Consider the following 25,648-nt stretch of genomic DNA (forward strand, 5'->3'; position numbering starts at 1 on the left):
ACAGTCTGCTCCACCTGTGTTATAATTATGAGACACTACAGTCTGCTCCTCCTGTGTTATAATTATGAGACACTACAGTCTTCTCCTCCTGTGCTATAATTATGAGACACTACAGTCTGCTCCTCCTGTGTTATAATTATGAGACACTACAGTCTGCTCCACTTGTGTTATTATTATGAGACACTACAGTCTGCTCCTCCTGTGCTATAATTATGAGACACTACAGTCTGCTCCTCCTGTATTATAATTATGAGACACTTCAGTCTGCTACTCCTGTGTTATAATTATGAGACACTACAGTCTGCTCCTCCTGTATTATAATTATGAGACACTACAGTCTGCTCCTCCAGTTGTATAATTATGAGACACTACAGTCTGCTCCACCTGTGTTATAATTATGAGACACTACAGTCTGCTCCTCGTGTGCTATAATGATGTGAAACTACAGTCTGCTCCTCCTGTGTTATAATTATGAGACACTACAGTCTGCTCCACCTGTGTTATAATTATGAGACACTACAGTCTGCTCCTCCTGTTATAATTATGAGACACTACAGTCTGCTCCTCCTGTGTTATAATTATGAGACACTACAGTCTTCTCCTCCTGTGCTATAATTATGAGACACTACAGTCTGCTCCTCCTGAGTTATATTTATGAGACAATACAGTCTTCTCCTCCTGTGTTATAATTATGAGACACTACAGTCTGATCCTCCTGTGTTATAATTATGAGACACTACAGTCTGCTCCTCCTGTGTTATATTTATGAGACACTACAGTCTGCTCCTCCTGTGTTATAATTATGAGACACTACAGTCTGTTCCTCCTTTATTATAATTATGAGACACTACAGTCTGTTCCTCCTGTGTTATAATTATGAGACACTACAGTCTTCTCCTCCTGTGATATAATTATGAGACACTACAGTCTGCTCCTCCAGTTGTATAATTATGAGACACTACAGTCGGCTCCTCCTGTATTATAATTATGAGACACTACAGTCTGCTCCTCCAGTTGTATAATTATGAGACACTACAGTCTGCTCCACCTGTGTTATAATTATGAGACACTACAGTCTGCTCGATCTGTGTTATATTTATGAGACACTACAGTCTGCTCCTCCTGTGTTATAATTATGAGACACTACAGTCTGCTCCACCTGTGTTATAATTATGAGACACTACATTCTGCTCCTCCTGTTATAATTATGAGACACTACATTCTGCTCCTCCTGTAATAATTATGAGACACTACAGTCTGCTCCTCCTGTGTTATAATTATGAGACACTACAGTCTGCTCCACCTGTGTTATAATTATGAGACACTACAGTCTGCTCCTCCTGTGTTATAATTATGAGACACTACAGTCTGCTCCACCTGTGTTATAATTATGAGACACTACAGTCTGCTCCTCCTGTTATAATTATGAGACACTACAGTCTGCTCCTCCTGTTATAATTATGAGACACTACAGTCTGCTCCTCCTGTATTATAATTATGAGACACTACAGTCTGCTCCACCTGTGATATAATTATGAGACACTACAGTCTGCTCCTCTTGTGTTATAATTATGAGAAACTACAGTCTGCTCCACCTGTGTTATATTTATGAGACAATACAGTCTGCTCCTCCTGTGTTATATTTATGAGACAATACAGTCTTCTCCTCCTGTGTTATAATTATGAGACACTACAGTCTGCTCCTCCTGTGTTATAATTATGAGACACTACAGTCTGCTCCTCCTGTGTTATATTTATGAGACAATACAGTCTTCTCCTCCTGTGTTATAATTATGAGACACTACAGTCTGCTCCTCCTGTGTTATAATTATGAGACACTACAGTCTGCTCCTCCTGTGTTATATTTATGAGACACTACAGTCTGCTCCTCCTTTATAATAATTATGAGACACTACAGTCTTCTCCTCCTGTGATATAATTATGAGACACTACAGTCTGCTCCTCCTGTGTTATAACTATGAGACACTACAGTCTGCTCCTCCTGTATTATAATTATGAGACACTACAGTCTGCTCCTCCAGTTGTATAATTATGAGACACTACAGTCTGCTCCACCTGTGTTATATTTATGAGACAATACAGTCTGCTCCTCCTGAGTTATATTTATGAGACAATACAGTCTTCTCCTCCTGTGTTATAATTATGAGACACTACAGTCTGCTCCTCCTGTGTTATAATTATGAGACACTACAGTCTGCTCCTCCTGTGTTATATTTATGAGACACTACAGTCTGCTCCTCCTGTGTTATAATTATGAGACACTACAGTCTGTTCCTCCTTTATTATAATTATGAGACACTACAGTCTTCTCCTCCTGTGATATAATTATGAGACACTACAGTCTGCTCCTCCTGTGTTATAACTATGAGACACTACAGTCTGCTCCGCCTGTATTATAATTATGAGACACTACAGTCTGCTCCTCCTGTATTATAATTATGAGACACTACAGTCTGCTCCACCTGTGTTATATTTATGAGACACTACAGTCTGCTCCTCCTGTGCTATAATTATGAGACATTACAGTCTGCTCCACTTGTGTTATAATTATTAGACACTACAGTCTTCTCCTCCTGTGTTATAATTATGAGACACTACAGTCTGCTCCTCCTGTGTTATAATTATGAGACAATACAGTCTGCTCCACCTGTGTTGTATATTTATGAGACACTACAGTCTGCTCCTCCAGTTGTATAATTATGAGACACTACAGTCGGCTCCTCCTGTATTATAATTATGAGACACTACAGTCTGCTCCTCCAGTTGTATAATTATGAGACACTACAGTCTGCTCCACCTGTGTTATAATTATGAGACACTACAGTCTGCTCGATCTGTGTTTTATTTATGAGACACTACAGTCTGCTCCTCCTGTGTTATAATTATGAGACACTACAGTCTGCTCCACCTGTGTTATAATTATGAGACACTACATTCTGCTCCTCCTGTTATAATTATGAGACACTACATTCTGCTCCTCCTGTTATAATTATGAGACACTACAGTCTGCTCCTCCTGTGTTATAATTATGAGACACTACAGTCTGCTCCTCCTGTGTTATAATTATGAGACACTACAGTCTGCTCCACCTGTGTTATAATTATGAGACACTACAGTCTGCTCCTCCTGTGTTATAATTATGAGACACTACAGTCTGCTCCACCTGTGTTATAATTATGAGACACTACAGTCTGCTCCTTCTGTGTTATAATTATGAGACACTACAGTCTGCTCCTCCTGTGTTATATTTATGAGACACTACAGTCTGCTCCTCCTGTGTTATAATTATGAGACACTACAGTCTGCTCCTCCTGTGTTATATTTATGAGACACTACAGTCTGCTCCTCCTTTATAATAATTATGAGACACTACAGTCTTCTCCTCCTGTGATATAATTATGAGACACTACAGTCTGCTCCTCCTGTGTTATAACTATGAGACACTACAGTCTGCTCCGCCTGTATTATAATTATGAGAAACTACAGTCTGCTCCTCCTGTATTATAATTATGAGACACTACAGTCTGCTCCACCTGTGTTATAATTGTGAGACACTACAGTCTGTTCCACCTGTGTTATAATTATGAGACACTACAGTCTGCTTCACCTGTGTTATAATTATGAGACACTACAGTCTGCTCTTCCTGTTATAATTATGAGACACTACAGTCTGCTCCTCCAGTGTTTTAATTATGAGACACTACAGTCTGCTCCTCCTGTGTTATAATTATGAGACACTACAGTCTGCTCCACCTGTGTTATAATTATGAGACACTACAGTCTGCTCCTCCAGTTGTATAATTATGAGACACTACAGTCTGCTCCTCCTGTATTATAATTATGAGACACTACAGTCTGCTCCTCCAGTTGTATAATTATGAGACACTACAGTCTGCTCCTCCTGTGTTATAATTATGAGACACTACAGTCTGCTCCATCTGTGTTATTATTATGAGACACTACAGTCTGCTCCATCTGTGTTATAATTATGAGACACTACAGTCTGCTCCACCTGTGTTATAATTATGAGACACTACAGTCTGCTCCTCCTGTTATAATTATGAGACACTACAGTCTGCTCCACCTGTGTTATAATTATGAGACACTACAGTCTGCTCCACCTGTGTTATAATTATGAGACACTACAGTCTGCACCTCCTGTGTTATAATTATGAGACACCACAGTCTGCTCCTCCAGTTGTATAATTATGAGACACTACAGTCTGCTCCACCTGTGTTATAAATATGAGACACTACAGTCTGCTCCACCTGTGTTATAATTATGAGACACTACAGTCTGCTCCTCCAGTTGTATAATTATGAGACACTACAGTCTGCTCCTCCTGTGTAATAATTATGAGACACTACAGTCTGCTCCTCCTGTATTATAATTATGAGACACTACAGTCTGCTCCTATTGTGCTATAATTATGAGACACTACAGTCTGCTCCACCTGTGTTATAATTATGAGACACTACAGTCTGCTCCTCCTGTTATAATTATGAGACACTACAGTCTGCTCCTCCTGTGTAATAATTATGAGACACTACAGTCTGCTCCTTCTGTATTATAATTATGAGACACTACAGTCTGCTCCACCTGTGTTATAATTATGAGACACTACAGTCTTCTCCTCCTGTGTTATAATTATGAGACACTACAGTCTGTTCCTCCTGTGTTATAATTATGAGACACTACAGTCTGCTCCTCCTGTGTTATAATTATGAGACACTACAGTCTGCTCCACCTGCGTTATAATTATGAGACACTACAGTCTGCTCCTCCTGTGTTATAATTATGAGACACTACAGTCTGCTCCACCTGTGTAATAATTATGAGTCACTACAGTCTGCTCCTCCTGTATTATAATTATGAGACACTACAGTCTGCTCCTCCAGTTGTATAATTATGAGACACTACAGTCTGCTCCTCCAGTTGTATAATTATGAGACACTACAGTCTGCTCCTCCTGTGTTATAATTATGAGACACTACAGTCTGCTCCAACTGTGTTATAATTATGAGACACTACAGTCTGCTCCTCCTGTATTATAATTATGAGACACTACAGTCTGCTCCTCCTGTTATAATTATGAGACACTACAGTCTGCCCCACCTGTGTTATAATTATGAGACACTACAGTCTGCTCCTCCTGTGTTATAATTATGAGACACCACAGTCTGCTCCTCATGTTGTGTAATTATGGGACACTACAGTCTGCTCCACCTGCGTTATAATTATGAGACACTACAGTCTGCTCCTCCTGTTATAATTATGAGACACTACAGTCTGCTCCACCTGCGTTATAATTATGAGACACTACAGTCTGCTCCTCCTGTTATAATTATGAGACACTACAGTCTGCTCCTCCAGTTGTATAATTATGAGACACTGCAGTCTGCTCCTCCTGTATTATAATTATGAGACACTACAGTCTGCTCCTCCTGTGTTATAATTATGAGACACTACAGTCTGCTCCACCTGTTATAATTATGAGACACTACAGTCTGCTCCACCTGTGATATAATTATGAGACACTACAGTCTGCTCCTCCTGTATTATAATTATGAGACACTATAGTCTGCTCCTCCTGTATTATAATTATGAGACACTACAGTCTGCTCCTCCTGTGTTATAATTATGAGACACTACAGTCTGCTCCACCTGTTATAATTATGAGACACTACAGTCTGCTCCACCTGTGATATAATTATGAGACACTACAGTCTGCTCCTCCTGTATTATAATTATGAGACACTACAGTCTTCTCCTCCTGTTATATAATTATGAGACACTACAGTCTGCTCCTCCTGTATTATAATTATGAGACACTACAGTCTGCTCCTCCTGTGTTATAACTATGAGACACTACAGTCTGCTCCACTTGTGTTATAATTATGAGACACTACAGCCTGCTCCTCCTGTATTATAATTATGAGACACTACAGTCTGCTCCTACTGTGTTATAATTATGAGACACTACAGTCTTCTCCTCCTGTGCTATAATTATGAGACACTACAGTCTGCTCCTCCTGTGTTATAATTATGAGACACTACAGTCTGCTCCACTTGTGTTATTATTATGAGACACTACAGTCTGCTCCTCCTGTGCTATAATTATGAGACACTACAGTCTGCTCCTCCTGTATTATAATTATGAGACACTACAGTCTGCTCCACCTGTGTTATAATTATGAGACACTACAGTCTGCTCCTCCTGTATTATAATTATGAGACACTACAGTCTGCTCCTCCAGTTGTATAATTATGAGACACTACAGTCTGCTCCACCTGTGTTATATTTATGAGACAATACAGTCTGCTCCTCCTGTGTTATAACTATGAGACACTACAGTCTGCTCCTCCTTTATTATAATTATGAGACACTACAGTCTTCTCCTCCTGTGATATAATTATGAGACACTACAGTCTGCTCCGCCTGTATTATAATTATGAGACACTACAGTCTGCTCCACCTGTGTTATAATTGTGAGACATTACAGTCTGCTCCTCCTGTATTATAATTATGAGACACTACAGTCTGCTCCACCTGTGTTATAATTGTGAGACATTACAGTCTGCTCCTCCTGTATTATAATTATTAGACACTACAGTCTGCTCCACCTGTTTTATAATTGTGAGACACTACAGTCTGTTCCACCTGTGTTATAATTATGAGACACTACAGTCTGCTTCACCTGTGTTATAATTATGAGACACTACAGTCTGCTCTTCCTGTTATAATTATGAGACACTACAGTCTGCTCCTCCTGTGTTTTAATTATGCGACACTACAGTCTGCTCCTCCTGTGTTATAATTATGAGACACTACAGTCTGCTCCACCTGTGTTATAATTATGAGACACTACAGTCTGCTCCTCCAGTTGTATAATTATGAGACACTACAGTCTGCTCCTCCTGTATTATAATTATGAGACACTACAGTCTGCTCCTCCAGTTGTATAATTATGAGACACTACATTCTGCTCCTCCTGTGTTATAATTATGAGACACTACAGTCTGCTCCATCTGTGTTATTATTATGAGACACTACAGTCTGCTCCATCTGTGTTATAATTATGAGACACTACAGTCTGCTCCACCTGTGTTATAATTATGAGACACTACAGTCTGCTCCTCCTGTTATAATTATGAGACACTACAGTCTTCTCCTCCTGTGTTATAATTATGAGACACTACAGTCTGCTCCTCCTGTGTTATAATTATGAGACACTACAGTCTGCTCCTCCTGTGTTATAATTATGAGACACTACAGTCTGCTCCACCTGCGTTATAATTATGAGACACTACAGTCTGCTCCTCCTGTGTTATAATTATGAGACACTACAGTCTGCTCCACCTGTGTAATAATTATGAGTCACTACAGTCTGCTCCTCCTGTATTATAATTATGAGACACTACAGTCTGCTCCTCCAGTTGTATAATTATGAGACACTACAGTCTGCTCCTCCTGTGTTATAATTATGAGACACTACAGTCTGCTCCAACTGTGTTATAATTATGAGACACTACAGTCTGCTCCTCCTGTATTATAATTATGAGACACTACAGTCTGCTCCTCCTGTTATAATTATGAGACACTACAGTCTGCCCCACCTGTGTTATAATTATGAGACACTACAGTCTGCTCCTCCTGTTATAATTATGAGACACTACAGTCTTCTCCTCCTGTGTTATAATTATGAGACACTACAGTCTGCTCCTCCTGTGTTATAATTATGAGACACTACAGTCTGCTCCTCCTGTATTATAATTATGAGACACTACAGTCTGCTCCTCCTGTTATAATTATGAGACACTACAGTCTGCCCCACCTGTGTTATAATTATGAGACACTACAGTCTGCTCCAACTGTGTTATAATTATGAGACACTACAGTCTGCTCCTCCTGTGTTATAATTATGAGACACTACAGTCTGCTCCTCCTGTTATAATTATGAGACACTACAGTCTGCCCCACCTGTGTTATAATTATGAGACACTACAGTCTGCTCCTCCTGTATTATAATTATGAGACACTACAGTCTGCTCCACCTGCGTTATAATTATGAGACACTAAAGTCTGCTCCTCCTGTTATAATTATGAGACACTACAGTCTGCTCCACCTGCGTTATAATTATGAGACACTACAGTCTGCTCCTCCTGTTATAATTATGAGACACTACAGTCTGCTCCTCCAGTTGTATAATTATGAGACACTGCAGTCTGCTCCTCCTGTATTATAATTATGAGACACTACAGTCTGCTCCTCCTGTGTTATAATTATGAGACACTACAGTCTGCTCCACCTGTTATAATTATGAGACACTACAGTCTGCTCCACCTGTGATATAATTATGAGACACTACAGTCTGCTCCTCCTGTATTATAATTATGAGACACTACAGTCTTCTCCTCCTGTTATATAATTATGAGACACTACAGTCTGCTCCTCCTGTATTATAACTATGAGACACTACAGTCTGCTCCTCCTGTGTTATAACTATGAGACACTACAGTCTGCTCCACTTGTGTTATAATTATGAGACACTACAGTCTGCTCCTCCTGTATTATAATTATGAGACACTACAGTCTGCTCCTACTGTGTTATAATTATGAGACACTACAGTCTGCTCCACCTGTGTTATAATTATGAGACACTACAGTCTGCTCCTCCTGTGTTATAATTATGAGACACTACAGTCTTCTCCTCCTGTGCTATAATTATGAGACACTACAGTCTGGTCCTCCTGTGTTATAATTATGAGACACTACAGTCTGCTCCTCCTGTGTTATAATTATGAGACACTACAGTCTGCTCCACTTGTGTTATTATTATGATACACTACAGTCTGCTCCTCCTGTGCTATAATTATGAGACACTACAGTCTGCTCCTCCTGTATTATAATTATGAGACACTACAGTCTGCTCCACCTGTGTTATAATTATGAGACACTACAGTCTGCTACTCCTGTGTTATAATTATGAGACACTACAGTCTGCTCCTCCTGTATTATAATTATGAGACACTACAGTCTGCTCCTCCAGTTGTATAATTATGAGACACTACAGTCTGCTCCACCTGTGTTATATTTATGAGACAATACAGTCTGCTCCTCCTGAGTTATATTTATGAGACAATACAGTCTTCTCCTCCTGTGTTATAATTATGAGACACTACAGTCTGCTCCTCCTGTGTTATAATTATGAGACACTACAGTCTGTTCCTCCTTTATTATAATTATGAGACACTACAGTCTTCTCCTCCTGTGATATAATTATGAGACACTACAGTCTGCTCCTCCTGTGTTATAACTATGAGACACTACAGTCTGCTCCGCCTGTATTATAATTATGAGACACTACAGTCTGCTCCTCCTGTATTATAATTATGAGACACTACAGTCTGCTCCACCTGTGTTATAATTGTGAGACACTACAGTCTGCTCCTCCTGTGCTATAATTATGAGACACTACAGTCTGCTCCTCCTGTGCTATAATTATGAGACACTACAGTCTGCTCCTCCTGTGTTATATTTATGAGACACTACAGTCTGCTCCTCCTGTGCTATCATTATGAGACATTACAGTCTGCTCCTCCTGTGTTATAATTATGAGACACTACAGTCTTCTCCTCCTGTGTTATAATTATGAGACACTACAGTCTGCTCGATCTGTGTTATATTTATGAGACACTACAGTCTGCTCCTCCTGTGTTATAATTATGAGACACTACAGTCTGCTCCACCTGTGTTATAATTATGAGACACTACATTCTGCTCCTCCTGTTATAATTATGAGACACTACATTCTGCTCCTCCTGTTATAATTATGAGACACTACAGTCTGCTCCTCCTGTGTTATAATTATGAGACACTACAGTCTGTTCCACCTGTGTTATAATTATGAGACACTACAGTCTGCTCCTCCAGTTGTATAATTGAGACACTACAGTCGGCTCCTCCTGTATTATAATTATGAGACACTACAGTCTGCTCCTCCAGTTGTATAATTATGAGACACTACAGTCTGCTCCACCTGTGTTATAATTATGAGACACTACAGTCTGCTCCTCCTGTGTTATAATTATGAGACACTACAGTCTGCTCCTCCTGTGTTATAATTATGAGACACTACAGTCTGCTCCACCTGTGTTATAATTATGAGACACTACATTCTGCTCCTCCTGTTATAATTATGAGACACTACATTCTGCTCCTCCTGTTATAATTATGAGACACTACAGTCTGCTCCTCCTGTGTTATAATTATGAGACACTACAGTCTGTTCCACCTGTGTTATAATTATGAGACACTACAGTCTGCTCCTCCAGTTGTATAATTGAGACACTACAGTCGGCTCCTCCTGTATTATATTTATGAGACACTACAGTCTGCTCCTCCAGTTGTATAATTATGAGACACTACAGTCTGCTCCACCTGTGTTATAATTATGAGACACTACAGTCTGCTCCTCCTGTGTTATAATTATGAGACACTACAGTCTGCTCCACCTGTGTTATAATTATGAGACACTACAGTCTGCTCCTCCTGTGTTATAATTATGAGACACTACAGTCTGCTCCACCTGTGTTATAATTATGAGACACTACAGTCTGCTCCTCCTGTTATAATTATGAGACACTACAGTCTGCTCCTCCTGTGTTATAATTATGAGACACTACAGTCTGTTCCACCTGTGTTATAATTATGAGACACTACAGTCTTCTCCTCCTGTGATATAATTATGAGACACTACAGTCTGCTCCTCCTGTATTATAATTATGAGACACTACAGTCTTCTCCACCTGTGTTATAATTGTGAAACACTACAGTCTGCTCCACCTGTGTTATAATTATGAGACACTACAGTCTGCTTCTCCAGTGTTATAATTATGAGACACTACAGTCTGCTCCTCCAGTTGTATAATTATGAGACACTACAGTCTGCTCCTCCTGTATTATAATTATGAGACACTACAGTCTGCTCCACCTGTGATATAATTATGAGACACTACAGTCTGCTCCTCTTGTGTTATAATTATGAGACACTACAGTCTTCTCCTCCTGTGCTATTATTATGAGACACTACAGTCTGCTCCTCCTGTGTTATAATTATGAGACACTACAGTCTGCTCCACCTGTGTTATTATTATGAGACACTACAGTCTGCTCCTCCTGTATAATAATTATGAGACACTACAGTCTGCTCCTCCAGTTGTATAATTATGAGAAACTACAGTCTGCTCCACCTGTGTTATATTTATGAGACAATACAGTCTGCTCCTCCTGTGTTATATTTATGAGACAATACAGTCTTCTCCTCCTGTGTTATAATTATGAGACACTACAGTCTGCTCCTCCTGTGTTATAATTATGAGACACTACAGTCTGCTCCTCCTGTGTTATATTTATGAGACACTACAGTCTGCTCCTCCTGTGTTATAATTATGAGACACTACAGTCTGTTCCTCCTTTATTATAATTATGAGACACTACAGTCTTCTCCTCCTGTGATATAATTATGAGACACTACAGTCTGCTCCTCCTGTGTTATAACTATGAGACACTACAGTCTGCTCCGCCTGTATTATAATTATGAGACACTACAGTCTGCTCCTCCTGTATTATAATTATGAGACACTACAGTCTGCTCCACCTGTGTTATAATTGTGAGACACTACAGTCTGCTCCACCTGTGTTATAATTGTGAGACACTACAGTCTGCTCCACCTGTGTCATATTTATGAGACAATACAGTCTGCTCCTCCTGTGTTATAATTATGAGACACTACAGTCTGCTCCTCCTGTGCTATAATTATGAGACACTACAGTCTGCTCCTCCTGTGCTATAATTATGAGACACTACAGTCTGCTCCTCCTGTGTTATATTTATGAGACACTACAGTCTGCTCCTCCTGTGCTATCATTATGAGACACTACAGTCTGCTCCTCCTGTGCTATAATTATGAGACACTACAGTCTGCTCCTCCTGTGCTATAATTATGAGACATTACAGTCTGCTCCACTTGTGTTATAATTATTAGACACTACAGTCTTCTCCTCCTGTGTTATAATTATGAGACACTACAGTCTGCTCCTCCTGTGTTATAATTATGAGACACTACAGTCTGCTCCACCTGTGTTGTATAATTATGAGACACTACAGTCTGCTCCTCCAGTTGTATAATTATGAGACACTACAGTCGGCTCCTCCTGTATTATAATTATGAGACACTACAGTCTGCTCCTCCAGTTGTATAATTATGAGACACTACAGTCTGCTCCACCTGTGTTATAATTATGAGACACTACAGTCTGCTCGATCTGTGTTATATTTATGAGACACTACAGTCTGCTCCTCCTGTGTTATAATTATGAGACACTACAGTCTGCTCCACCTGTGTTATAATTATGAGACACTACATTCTGCTCCTCCTGTTATAATTATGAGACACTACATTCTGCTCCTCCTGTTATAATTATGAGACACTACAGTCTGCTCCTCCTGTGTTATAATTATGAGACACTACAGTCTGCTCCTCCTGTGTTATAATTATGAGACACTACAGTCTGCTCCACCTGTGTTATAATTATGAGACACTACATTCTGCTCCTCCTGTTATAATTATGAGACACTACATTCTGCTCCTCCTGTTATAATTATGAGACACTACAGTCTGCTCCTCCTGTGTTATAATTATGAGACACTACAGTCTGCTCCTCCTGTGTTATAATTATGAGACACTACAGTCTGCTCCACCTGTGTTATAATTATGAGACACTACAGTCTGCTCCTCCTGTGTTATAATTATGAGACACTACAGTCTGCTCCTCCTGTGTTATAATTATGAGACACTACAGTCTGCTCCTCCTGTTATAATTATGAGACACTACAGTCTGCTCCTCCTGTGTTATAATTATGAGACACTACAGTCTGCTCCACCTGTGTTATAATTATGAGACACTACAGTCTTCTCCTCCTGTGATATAATTATGAGACACTACAGTCTGCTCCTCCTGTATTATAATTATGAGACACTACAGTCTTCTCCACCTGTGTTATAATTGTGAAACACTACAGTCTGCTCCACCTGTGTTATAATTATGAGACACTACAGTCTGCTTCTCCAGTGTTATAATTATGAGACACTACAGTCTGCTCCTCCAGTTGTATAATTATGAGACACTACAGTCTGCTCCTCCTGTATTATAATTATGAGACACTACAGTCTGCTCCACCTGTGATATAATTATGAGACACTACAGTCTGCTCCTCTTGTGTTATAATTATGAGACACTACAGTCTTCTCCTCCTGTGCTATTATTATGAGACACTACAGTCTGCTCCTCCTGTGTTATAATTATGAGACACTACAGTCTGCTCCACCTGTGTTATTATTATGAGACACTACAGTCTGCTCCTCCTGTATAATAATTATGAGACACTACAGTCTGCTCCTCCAGTTGTATAATTATGAGAAACTACAGTCTGCTCCACCTGTGTTATATTTATGAGACAATACAGTCTGCTCCTCCTGTGTTATATTTATGAGACAATACAGTCTTCTCCTCCTGTGTTATAATTATGAGACACTACAGTCTGCTCCTCCTGTGTTATAATTATGAGACACTACAGTCTGCTCCTCCTGTGTTATATTTATGAGACACTACAGTCTGCTCCTCCTTTATAATAATTATGAGACACTACAGTCTTCTCCTCCTGTGATATAATTATGAGACACTACAGTCTGCTCCTCCTGTGTTATAACTATGAGACACTACAGTCTGCTCCGCCTGTATTATAATTATGAGACACTACAGTCTGCTCCTCCTGTATTATAATTATGAGACACTACAGTCTGCTCCACCTGTGTTATAATTGTGAGACATTACAGTCTGCTCCTCCTGTATTATAATTATTAGACACTACAGTCTGCTCCACCTGTTTTATAATTGTGAGACACTACAGTCTGTTCCACCTGTGTTATAATTATGAGACACTACAGTCTGCTTCACCTGTGTTATAATTATGAGACACTACAGTCTGCTCTTCCTGTTATAATTATGAGACACTACAGTCTGCTCCTCCTGTGTTTTAATTATGAGACACTACAGTCTGCTCCTCCTGTGTTATAATTATGAGACACTACAGTCTGCTCCACCTGTGTTATAATTATGAGACACTACAGTCTGCTCCTCCAGTTGTATAATTATGAGACACTACAGTCTGCTCCTCCTGTATTATAATTATGAGACACTACAGTCTGCTCCTCCAGTTGTATAATTATGAGACACTACAGTCTGCTCCTCCTGTGTTATAATTATGAGACACTACAGTCTGCTCCATCTGTGTTATTATTATGAGACACTACAGTCTGCTCCATCTGTGTTATAATTATGAGACACTACAGTCTGCTCCACCTGTGTTATAATTATGAGACACTACAGTCTGCTACTCCTGTTATAATTATGAGACACTACAGTCTGCTCCACCTGTGTTATAATTATGAGACACTACAGTCTGCTCCACCTGTGTTATAATTATGAGACACTACAGTCTGCACATCCTGTGTTATAATTATGAGACACCACAGTCTGCTCCTCCAGTTGTATAATTATGAGACACTACAGTCTGCTCCACCTGTGTTATAAATATGAGACTCTACAGTCTGCTCCACCTGTGTTATAATTATGAGACACTACAGTCTGCTCCTCCAGTTGTATAATTATGAGACACTACAGTCTGCTCCTCCTGTGTAATAATTATGAGACACTACAGTCTGCTCCTCCTGTATTATAATTATGAGACACTACAGTCTGCTCCTATTGTGCTATAATTATGAGACACTACAGTCTGCTCCACCTGTGTTATAATTATGAGACACTACAGTCTGCTCCTCCTGTTATAATTATGAGACACTACAGTCTGCTCCTCCTGTGTAATAATTATGAGACACTACAGTCTGCTCCTCCTGTATTATAATTATGAGACACTACAGTCTGCTCCACCTGTGCTATAATTATGAGACACTACAGTCTTCTCCTCCTGTGTTATAATTATGAGACACTACAGTCTGCTCCTCCTGTGTTATAATTATGAGACACTACAGTCTGCTCCTCCTGTGTTATAATTATGAGACACTACAGTCTGCTCCACCTGCGTTATAATTATGAGACACTACAGTCTGCTCCTCCTGTGTTATAATTATGAGACACTACAGTCTGCTCCACCTGTGTAATAATTATGAGTCACTACAGTCTGCTCCTCCTGTATTATAATTATGAGACACTACAGTCTGCTCCTCCAGTTGTATAATTATGAGACACTACAGTCTGCTCCTCCTGTGTTATAATTATGAGACACTACAGTCTGCTCCAACTGTGTTATAATTATGAGACACTACAGTCTGCTCCTCCTGTATTATAATTATGAGACACTACAGTCTGCTCCTCCTGTTATAATTATGAGACACTACAGTCTGCTCCATCTGTGTTATTATTATGAGACACTACAGTCTGCTCCATCTGTGTTATAATTATGAGACACTACAGTCTGCTCCACCTGTGTTATAATTATGAGACACTACAGTCTGCTCCTCCTGTTATAATTATGAGACACTACAGTCTGCTCCACCTGTGTTATAATTATGAGACACTACAGTCTGCTCCACCTGTGTTATAATTATGAGACACTACAGTCTGCACCTCCTGTGTTATAATTATGAGACACCACAGTCTGCTCCTCCAGTTGTATAATTATGAGACACTACAGTCTGCTCCACCTGTGTTATAAATATGAGACACTACAGTCTGCTCCACCTGTGTTATAATTATGAGACACTACAGTCTGCTCCTCCAGTTGTATAATTATGAGACACTACAGTCTGCTCCTCCTGTGTAATAATTATGAGACACTACAGTCTGCTCCTCCTGTATTATAATTATGAGACACTACAGTCTGCTCCTATTGTGCTATAATTATGAGACACTACAGTCTGCTCCACCTGTGTTATAATTATGAGACACTACAGTCTGCTCCTCCTGTTATAATTATGAGACACTACAGTCTGCTCCTCCTGTGTAATAATTATGAGACACTACAGTCTGCTCCTTCTGTATTATAATTATGAGACACTACAGTCTGCTCCACCTGTGTTATAATTATGAGACACTACAGTCTTCTCCTCCTGTGTTATAATTATGAGACACTACAGTCTGTTCCTCCTGTGTTATAATTATGAGACACTACAGTCTGCTCCTCCTGTGTTATAATTATGAGACACTACAGTCTGCTCCACCTGCGTTATAATTATGAGACACTACAGTCTGCTCCTCCTGTGTTATAATTATGAGACACTACAGTCTGCTCCACCTGTGTAATAATTATGAGTCACTACAGTCTGCTCCTCCTGTATTATAATTATGAGACACTACAGTCTGCTCCTCCAGTTGTATAATTATGAGACACTACAGTCTGCTCCTCCAGTTGTATAATTATGAGACACTACAGTCTGCTCCTCCTGTGTTATAATTATGAGACACTACAGTCTGCTCCAACTGTGTTATAATTATGAGACACTACAGTCTGCTCCTCCTGTATTATAATTATGAGACACTACAGTCTGCTCCTCCTGTTATAATTATGAGACACTACAGTCTGCCCCACCTGTGTTATAATTATGAGACACTACAGTCTGCTCCTCCTGTGTTATAATTATGAGACACCACAGTCTGCTCCTCATGTTGTGTAATTATGGGACACTACAGTCTGCTCCACCTGCGTTATAATTATGAGACACTACAGTCTGCTCCTCCTGTTATAATTATGAGACACTACAGTCTGCTCCACCTGCGTTATAATTATGAGACACTACAGTCTGCTCCTCCTGTTATAATTATGAGACACTACAGTCTGCTCCTCCAGTTGTATAATTATGAGACACTGCAGTCTGCTCCTCCTGTATTATAATTATGAGACACTACAGTCTGCTCCTCCTGTGTTATAATTATGAGACACTACAGTCTGCTCCACCTGTTATAATTATGAGACACTACAGTCTGCTCCACCTGTGATATAATTATGAGACACTACAGTCTGCTCCTCCTGTATTATAATTATGAGACACTATAGTCTGCTCCTCCTGTATTATAATTATGAGACACTACAGTCTGCTCCTCCTGTGTTATAATTATGAGACACTACAGTCTGCTCCACCTGTTATAATTATGAGACACTACAGTCTGCTCCACCTGTGATATAATTATGAGACACTACAGTCTGCTCCTCCTGTATTATAATTATGAGACACTACAGTCTTCTCCTCCTGTTATATAATTATGAGACACTACAGTCTGCTCCTCCTGTATTATAATTATGAGACACTACAGTCTGCTCCTCCTGTGTTATAACTATGAGACACTACAGTCTGCTCCACTTGTGTTATAATTATGCGACACTACAGCCTGCTCCTCCTGTATTATAATTATGAGACACTACAGTCTGCTCCTACTGTGTTATAATTATGAGACACTACAGTCTTCTCCTCCTGTGCTATAATTATGAGACACTACAGTCTGCTCCTCCTGTGTTATAATTATGAGACACTACAGTCTGCTCCACTTGTGTTATTATTATGAGACACTACAGTCTGCTCCTCCTGTGCTATAATTATGAGACACTACAGTCTGCTCCTCCTGTATTATAATTATGAGACACTACAGTCTGCTCCACCTGTGTTATAATTATGAGACACTACAGTCTGCTACTCCTGTGTTATAATTATGAGACACTACAGTCTGCTCCTCCTGTATTATAATTATGAGACACTACAGTCTGCTCCTCCAGTTGTATAATTATGAGACACTACAGTCTGCTCCACCTGTGTTATATTTATGAGACAATACAGTCTGCTCCTCCTGTGTTATAACTATGAGACACTACAGTCTGCTCCTCCTTTATTATAATTATGAGACACTACAGTCTTCTCCTCCTGTGATATAATTATGAGACACTACAGTCTGCTCCGCCTGTATTATAATTATGAGACACTACAGTCTGCTCCACCTGTGTTATAATTGTGAGACATTACAGTCTGCTCCTCCTGTATTATAATTATGAGACACTACAGTCTGCTCCACCTGTGTTATAATTGTGAGACATTACAGTCTGCTCCTCCTGTATTATAATTATTAGACACTACAGTCTGCTCCACCTGTTTTATAATTGTGAGACACTACAGTCTGTTCCACCTGTGTTATAATTATGAGACACTACAGTCTGCTTCACCTGTGTTATAATTATGAGACACTACAGTCTGCTCTTCCTGTTATAATTATGAGACACTACAGTCTGCTCCTCCTGTGTTTTAATTATGCAACACTACAGTCTGCTCCTCCTGTGTTATAATTATGAGACACTACAGTCTGCTCCACCTGTGTTATAATTATGAGACACTAAAGTCTGCTCCTCCAGTTGTATAATTATGAGACACTACAGTCTGCTCCTCCTGTATTATAATTATGAGACACTACAGTCTGCTCCTCCAGTTGTATAATTATGAGACACTACATTCTGCTCCTCCTGTGTTATAATTATGAGACACTACAGTCTGCTCCATCTGTGTTATTATTATGAGACACTACAGTCTGCTCCATCTGTGTTATAATTATGAGACACTACAGTCTGCTCCTCCTGTTATAATTATGAGACACTACAGTCTTCTCCTCCTGTGTTATAATTATGAGACACTACAGTCTGCTCCTCCTGTGTTATAATTATGAGACACTACAGTCTGCTCCTCCTGTGTTATAATTATGAGACACTACAGTCTGCTCCACCTGCGTTATAATTATGAGACACTACAGTCTGCTCCTCCTGTGTTATAATTATGAGACACTACAGTCTGCTCCACCTGTGTAATAATTATGAGTCACTACAGTCTGCTCCTCCTGTATTATAATTATGAGACACTACAGTCTGCTCCTCCAGTTGTATAATTATGAGACACTACAGTCTGCTCCTCCTGTGTTATAATTATGAGACACTACAGTCTGCTCCAACTGTGTTATAATTATGAGACACTACAGTCTGCTCCTCCTGTATTATAATTATGAGACACTACAGTCTGCTCCTCCTGTTATAATTATGAGACACTACAGTCTGCCCCACCTGTGTTATAATTATGAGACACTACAGTCTGCTCCTCCTGTGTTATAATTATGAGACACCACAGTCTGCTCCTCATGTTGTGTAATTATGGGACACTACAGTCTGCTCCACCTGCGTTATAATTATGAGACACTAAAGTCTGCTCCTCCTGTTATAATTATGAGACACTACAGTCTGCTACACCTGCGTTATAATTATGAGACACTACAGTCTGCTCCTCCTGTTATAATTATGAGACACTACAGTCTGCTCCTCCAGTTGTATAATTATGAGACACTGCAGTCTGCTCCTCCTGTATTATAATTATGAGACACTACAGTCTGCTCCTCCTGTGTTATAATTATGAGACACTACAGTCTGCTCCACCTGTTATAATTATGAGACACTACAGTCTGCTCCACCTGTGATATAATTATGAGACACTACAGTCTGCTCCTCCTGTATTATAATTATGAGACACTACAGTCTTCTCCTCCTGTTATATAATTATGAGACACTACAGTCTGCTCCTCCTGTATTATAATTATGAGACACTACAGTCTGCTCCTCCTGTGTTATAACTATGAGACACTACAGTCTGCTCCACTTGTGTTATAATTATGAGACACTACAGTCTGCTCCTCCTGTATTATAATTGTGAGACACTACAGTCTGCTCCTACTGTGTTATAATTATGAGACACTACAGTCTGCTCCACCTGTGTTATAATTATGAGACACTACAGTCTGCTCCTCCTGTGTTATAATTATGAGACACTACAGTCTTCTCCTCCTGTGCTATAATTATGAGACACTACAGTCTGGTCCTCCTGTGTTATAATTATGAGACACTACAGTCTGCTCCTCCTGTGTTATAATTATGAGACACTACAGTCTGCTCCACTTGTGTTATTATTATGAGACACTACAGTCTGCTCCTCCTGTGCTATAATTATGAGACACTACAGTCTGCTCCTCCTGTATTATAATTATGAGACACTACAGTCTGCTCCACCTGTGTTATAATTATGAGACACTACAGTCTGCTACTCCTGTGTTATAATTATGAGACACTACAGTCTGCTCCTCCTGTATTATAATTATGAGACACTACAGTCTGCTCCTCCAGTTGTATAATTATGAGACACTACAGTCTGCTCCACCTGTGTTATATTTATGAGACAATACAGTCTGCTCCTCCTGAGTTATATTTATGAGACAATACAGTCTTCTCCTCCTGTGTTATAATTATGAGACACTACAGTCTGCTCCTCCTGTGTTATAATTATGAGACACTACAGTCTGTTCCTCCTTTATTATAATTATGAGACACTACAGTCTTCTCCTCCTGTGATATAATTATGAGACACTACAGTCTGCTCCTCCTGTGCTATAATTATGAGACATTACAGTCTGCTCCACTTGTGTTATAATTATTAGACACTACAGTCTTCTCCTCCTGTGTTATAATTATGAGACACTACAGTCTGCTCCTCCTGTGTTATAATTATGAGACAATACAGTCTGCTCCACCTGTGTTGTATAATTATGAGACACTACAGTCTGCTCCTCCAGTTGTATAATTATGAGACACTACAGTCTGCTCCACCTGTGTTATAATTATGAGACACTACAGTCTGCTCGATCTGTGTTATATTTATGAGACACTACAGTCTGCTCCTCCTGTGTTATAATTATGAGACACTACAGTCTGCTCCACCTGTGTTATAATTATGAGACACTACATTCTGCTCCTCCTGTTATAATTATGAGACACTACATTCTGCTCCTCCTGTTATAATTATGAGACAATACAGTCTGCTCCTCCTGTGTTATAATTATGAGACACTACAGTCTGCTCCTCCTGTGTTATAATTATGAGACACTACAGTCTGCTCCACCTGTGTTATAATTATGAGACACTACAGTCTGCTCTTCCTGTGTTATAATTATGAGACACTACAGTCTGCTCCACCTGTGTTATAATTATGAGACACTACAGTCTGCTCCTCCTGTTATAATTATGAGACACTACAGTCTGCTCCTCCTGTGTTATAATTATGAGACACTACAGTCTGTTCCACCTGTGTTATAATTATGAGACACTACAGTCTTCTCCTCCTGTGATATAATTATGAGACACTACAGTCTGCTCCTCCTGTATTATAATTATGAGACACTACAGTCTTCTCCACCTGTGTTATAATTGTGAAACACTACAGTCTGCTCCACCTGTGTTATAATTATGAGACACTACAGTTTGCTTCTCCAGTGTTATAATTATGAGACACTACAGTCTGCTCCTCCAGTTGTATAATTATGAGACACTACAGTCTGCTCCTCCAGTTGTATAATTATGAGAAACTACAGTCTGCTCCACCTGTGTTATATTTATGAGACAATACAGTCTGCTCCTCCTGTGTTATATTTATGAGACAATACAGTCTTCTCCTCCTGTGTTATAATTATGAGACACTACAGTCTGCTCCTCCTGTGTTATAATTATGAGACACTACAGTCTGCTCCTCCTGTGTTATATTTATGAGACACTACAGTCTGCTCCTCCTTTATAATAATTATGAGACACTACAGTCTTCTCCTCCTGTGATATAATTATGAGACACTACAGTCTGCTCCTCCTGTGTTATAACTATGAGACACTACAGTCTGCTCCGCCTGTATTATAATTATGAGACACTACAGTCTGCTCCTCCTGTATTATAATTATGAGACACTACAGTCTGCTCCACCTGTGTTATAATTGTGAGACATTACAGTCTGCTCCTCCTGTATTATAATTATTAGACACTACAGTCTGCTCCACCTGTTTTATAATTGTGAGACACTACAGTCTGTTCCACCTGTGTTATAATTATGAGACACTACAGTCTGCTTCACCTGTGTTATAATTATGAGACACTACAGTCTGCTCTTCCTGTTATAATTATGAGACACTACAGTCTGCTCCTCCTGTGTTTTAATTATGAGACACTACAGTCTGCTCCTCCTGTGTTATAATTATGAGACACTACAGTCTGCTCCACCTGTGTTATAATTATGAGACACTACAGTCTGCTCCTCCAGTTGTATAATTATGAGACACTACAGTCTGCTCCTCCTGTATTATAATTATGAGACACTACAGTCTGCTCCTCCAGTTGTATAATTATGAGACACTACAGTCTGCTCCTCCTGTGTTATAATTATGAGACACTACAGTCTGCTCCATCTGTGTTATTATTATGAGACACTACAGTCTGCTCCATCTGTGTTATAATTATGAGACACTACAGTCTGCTCCACCTGTGTTATAATTATGAGACACTACAGTCTGCTACTCCTGTTATAATTATGAGACACTACAGTCTGCTCCACCTGTGTTATAATTATGAGACACTACAGTCTGCTCCACCTGTGTTATAATTATGAGACACTAGAGTCTGCACATCCTGTGTTATAATTATGAGACACCACAGTCTGCTCCTCCAGTTGTATAATTATGAGACACTACAGTCTGCTCCACCTGTGTTATAAATATGAGACTCTACAGTCTGCTCCACCTGTGTTATAATTATGAGACACTACAGTCTGCTCCTCCAGTTGTATAATTATGAGACACTACAGTCTGCTCCTCCTGTGTAATAATTATGAGACACTACAGTCTGCTCCTCCTGTATTATAATTATGAGACACTACAGTCTGCTCCTATTGTGCTATAATTATGAGACACTACAGTCTGCTCCACCTGTGTTATAATTATGAGACACTACAGTCTGCTCCTCCTGTTATAATTATGAGACACTACAGTCTGCTCCTCCTGTGTAATAATTATGAGACACTACAGTCTGCTCCTCCTGTATTATAATTATGAGACACTACAGTCTGCTCCACCTGTGCTATAATTATGAGACACTACAGTCTTCTCCTCCTGTGTTATAATTATGAGACACTACAGTCTGCTCCTCCTGTGTTATAATTATGAGACACTACAGTCTGCTCCTCCTGTGTTATAATTATGAGACACTACAGTCTGCTCCACCTGCGTTATAATTATGAGACACTACAGTCTGCTCCTCCTGTGTTATAATTATGAGACACTACAGTCTGCTCCACCTGTGTAATAATTATGAGTCACTACAGTCTGCTCCTCCTGTATTATAATTATGAGACACTACAGTCTGCTCCTCCAGTTGTATAATTATGAGACACTACAGTCTGCTCCTCCTGTGTTATAATTATGAGACACTACAGTCTGCTCCAACTGTGTTATAATTATGAGACACTACAGTCTGCTCCTCCTGTATTATAATTATGAGACACTACAGTCTGCTCCTCCTGTTATAATTATGAGACACTACAGTCTGCTCCATCTGTGTTATTATTATGAGACACTACAGTCTGCTCCATCTGTGTTATAATTATGAGACACTACAGTCTGCTCCACCTGTGTTATAATTATGAGACACTACAGTCTGCTCCTCCTGTTATAATTATGAGACACTACAGTCTGCTCCACCTGTGTTATAATTATGAGACACTACAGTCTGCTCCACCTGTGTTATAATTATGAGACACTACAGTCTGCACCTCCTGTGTTATAATTATGAGACACCACAGTCTGCTCCTCCAGTTGTATAATTATGAGACACTACAGTCTGCTCCACCTGTGTTATAAATATGAGACACTACAGTCTGCTCCACCTGTGTTATAATTATGAGACACTACAGTCTGCTCCTCCAGTTGTATAATTATGAGACACTACAGTCTGCTCCTCCTGTGTAATAATTATGAGACACTACAGTCTGCTCCTCCTGTATTATAATTATGAGACACTACAGTCTGCTCCTATTGTGCTATAATTATGAGACACTACAGTCTGCTCCACCTGTGTTATAATTATGAGACACTACAGTCTGCTCCTCCTGTTATAATTATGAGACACTACAGTCTGCTCCTCCTGTGTAATAATTATGAGACACTACAGTCTGCTCCTTCTGTATTATAATTATGAGACACTACAGTCTGCTCCACCTGTGTTATAATTATGAGACACTACAGTCTTCTCCTCCTGTGTTATAATTATGAGACACTACAGTCTGTTCCTCCTGTGTTATAATTATGAGACACTACAGTCTGCTCCTCCTGTGTTATAATTATGAGACACTACAGTCTGCTCCACCTGCGTTATAATTATGAGACACTACAGTCTGCTCCTCCTGTGTTATAATTATGAGACACTACAGTCTGCTCCACCTGTGTAATAATTATGAGTCACTACAGTCTGCTCCTCCTGTATTATAATTATGAGACACTACAGTCTGCTCCTCCAGTTGTATAATTATGAGACACTACAGTCTGCTCCTCCAGTTGTATAATTATGAGACACTACAGTCTGCTCCTCCTGTGTTATAATTATGAGACACTACAGTCTGCTCCAACTGTGTTATAATTATGAGACACTACAGTCTGCTCCTCCTGTATTATAATTATGAGACACTACAGTCTGCTCCTCCTGTTATAATTATGAGACACTACAGTCTGCCCCACCTGTGTTATAATTATGAGACACTACAGTCTGCTCCTCCTGTGTTATAATTATGAGACACCACAGTCTGCTCCTCATGTTGTGTAATTATGGGACACTACAGTCTGCTCCACCTGCGTTATAATTATGAGACACTACAGTCTGCTCCTCCTGTTATAATTATGAGACACTACAGTCTGCTCCACCTGCGTTATAATTATGAGACACTACAGTCTGCTCCTCCTGTTATAATTATGAGACACTACAGTCTGCTCCTCCAGTTGTATAATTATGAGACACTGCAGTCTGCTCCTCCTGTATTATAATTATGAGACACTACAGTCTGCTCCTCCTGTGTTATAATTATGAGACACTACAGTCTGCTCCACCTGTTATAATTATGAGACACTACAGTCTGCTCCACCTGTGATATAATTATGAGACACTACAGTCTGCTCCTCCTGTATTATAATTATGAGACACTATAGTCTGCTCCTCCTGTATTATAATTATGAGACACTACAGTCTGCTCCTCCTGTGTTATAATTATGAGACACTACAGTCTGCTCCACCTGTTATAATTATGAGACACTACAGTCTGCTCCACCTGTGATATAATTATGAGACACTACAGTCTGCTCCTCCTGTATTATAATTATGAGACACTACAGTCTTCTCCTCCTGTTATATAATTATGAGACACTACAGTCTGCTCCTCCTGTATTATAATTATGAGACACTACAGTCTGCTCCTCCTGTGTTATAACTATGAGACACTACAGTCTGCTCCACTTGTGTTATAATTATGAGACACTACAGCCTGCTCCTCCTGTATTATAATTATGAGACACTACAGTCTGCTCCTACTGTGTTATAATTATGAGACACTACAGTCTTCTCCTCCTGTGCTATAATTATGAGACACTACAGTCTGCTCCTCCTGTGTTATA

This window comes from Leptodactylus fuscus, unplaced genomic scaffold (genome assembly GCF_031893055.1).
Source record: "Leptodactylus fuscus isolate aLepFus1 unplaced genomic scaffold, aLepFus1.hap2 HAP2_SCAFFOLD_95, whole genome shotgun sequence".
In the NCBI taxonomy this organism is placed as follows: Eukaryota; Metazoa; Chordata; class Amphibia; order Anura; family Leptodactylidae; genus Leptodactylus; species Leptodactylus fuscus.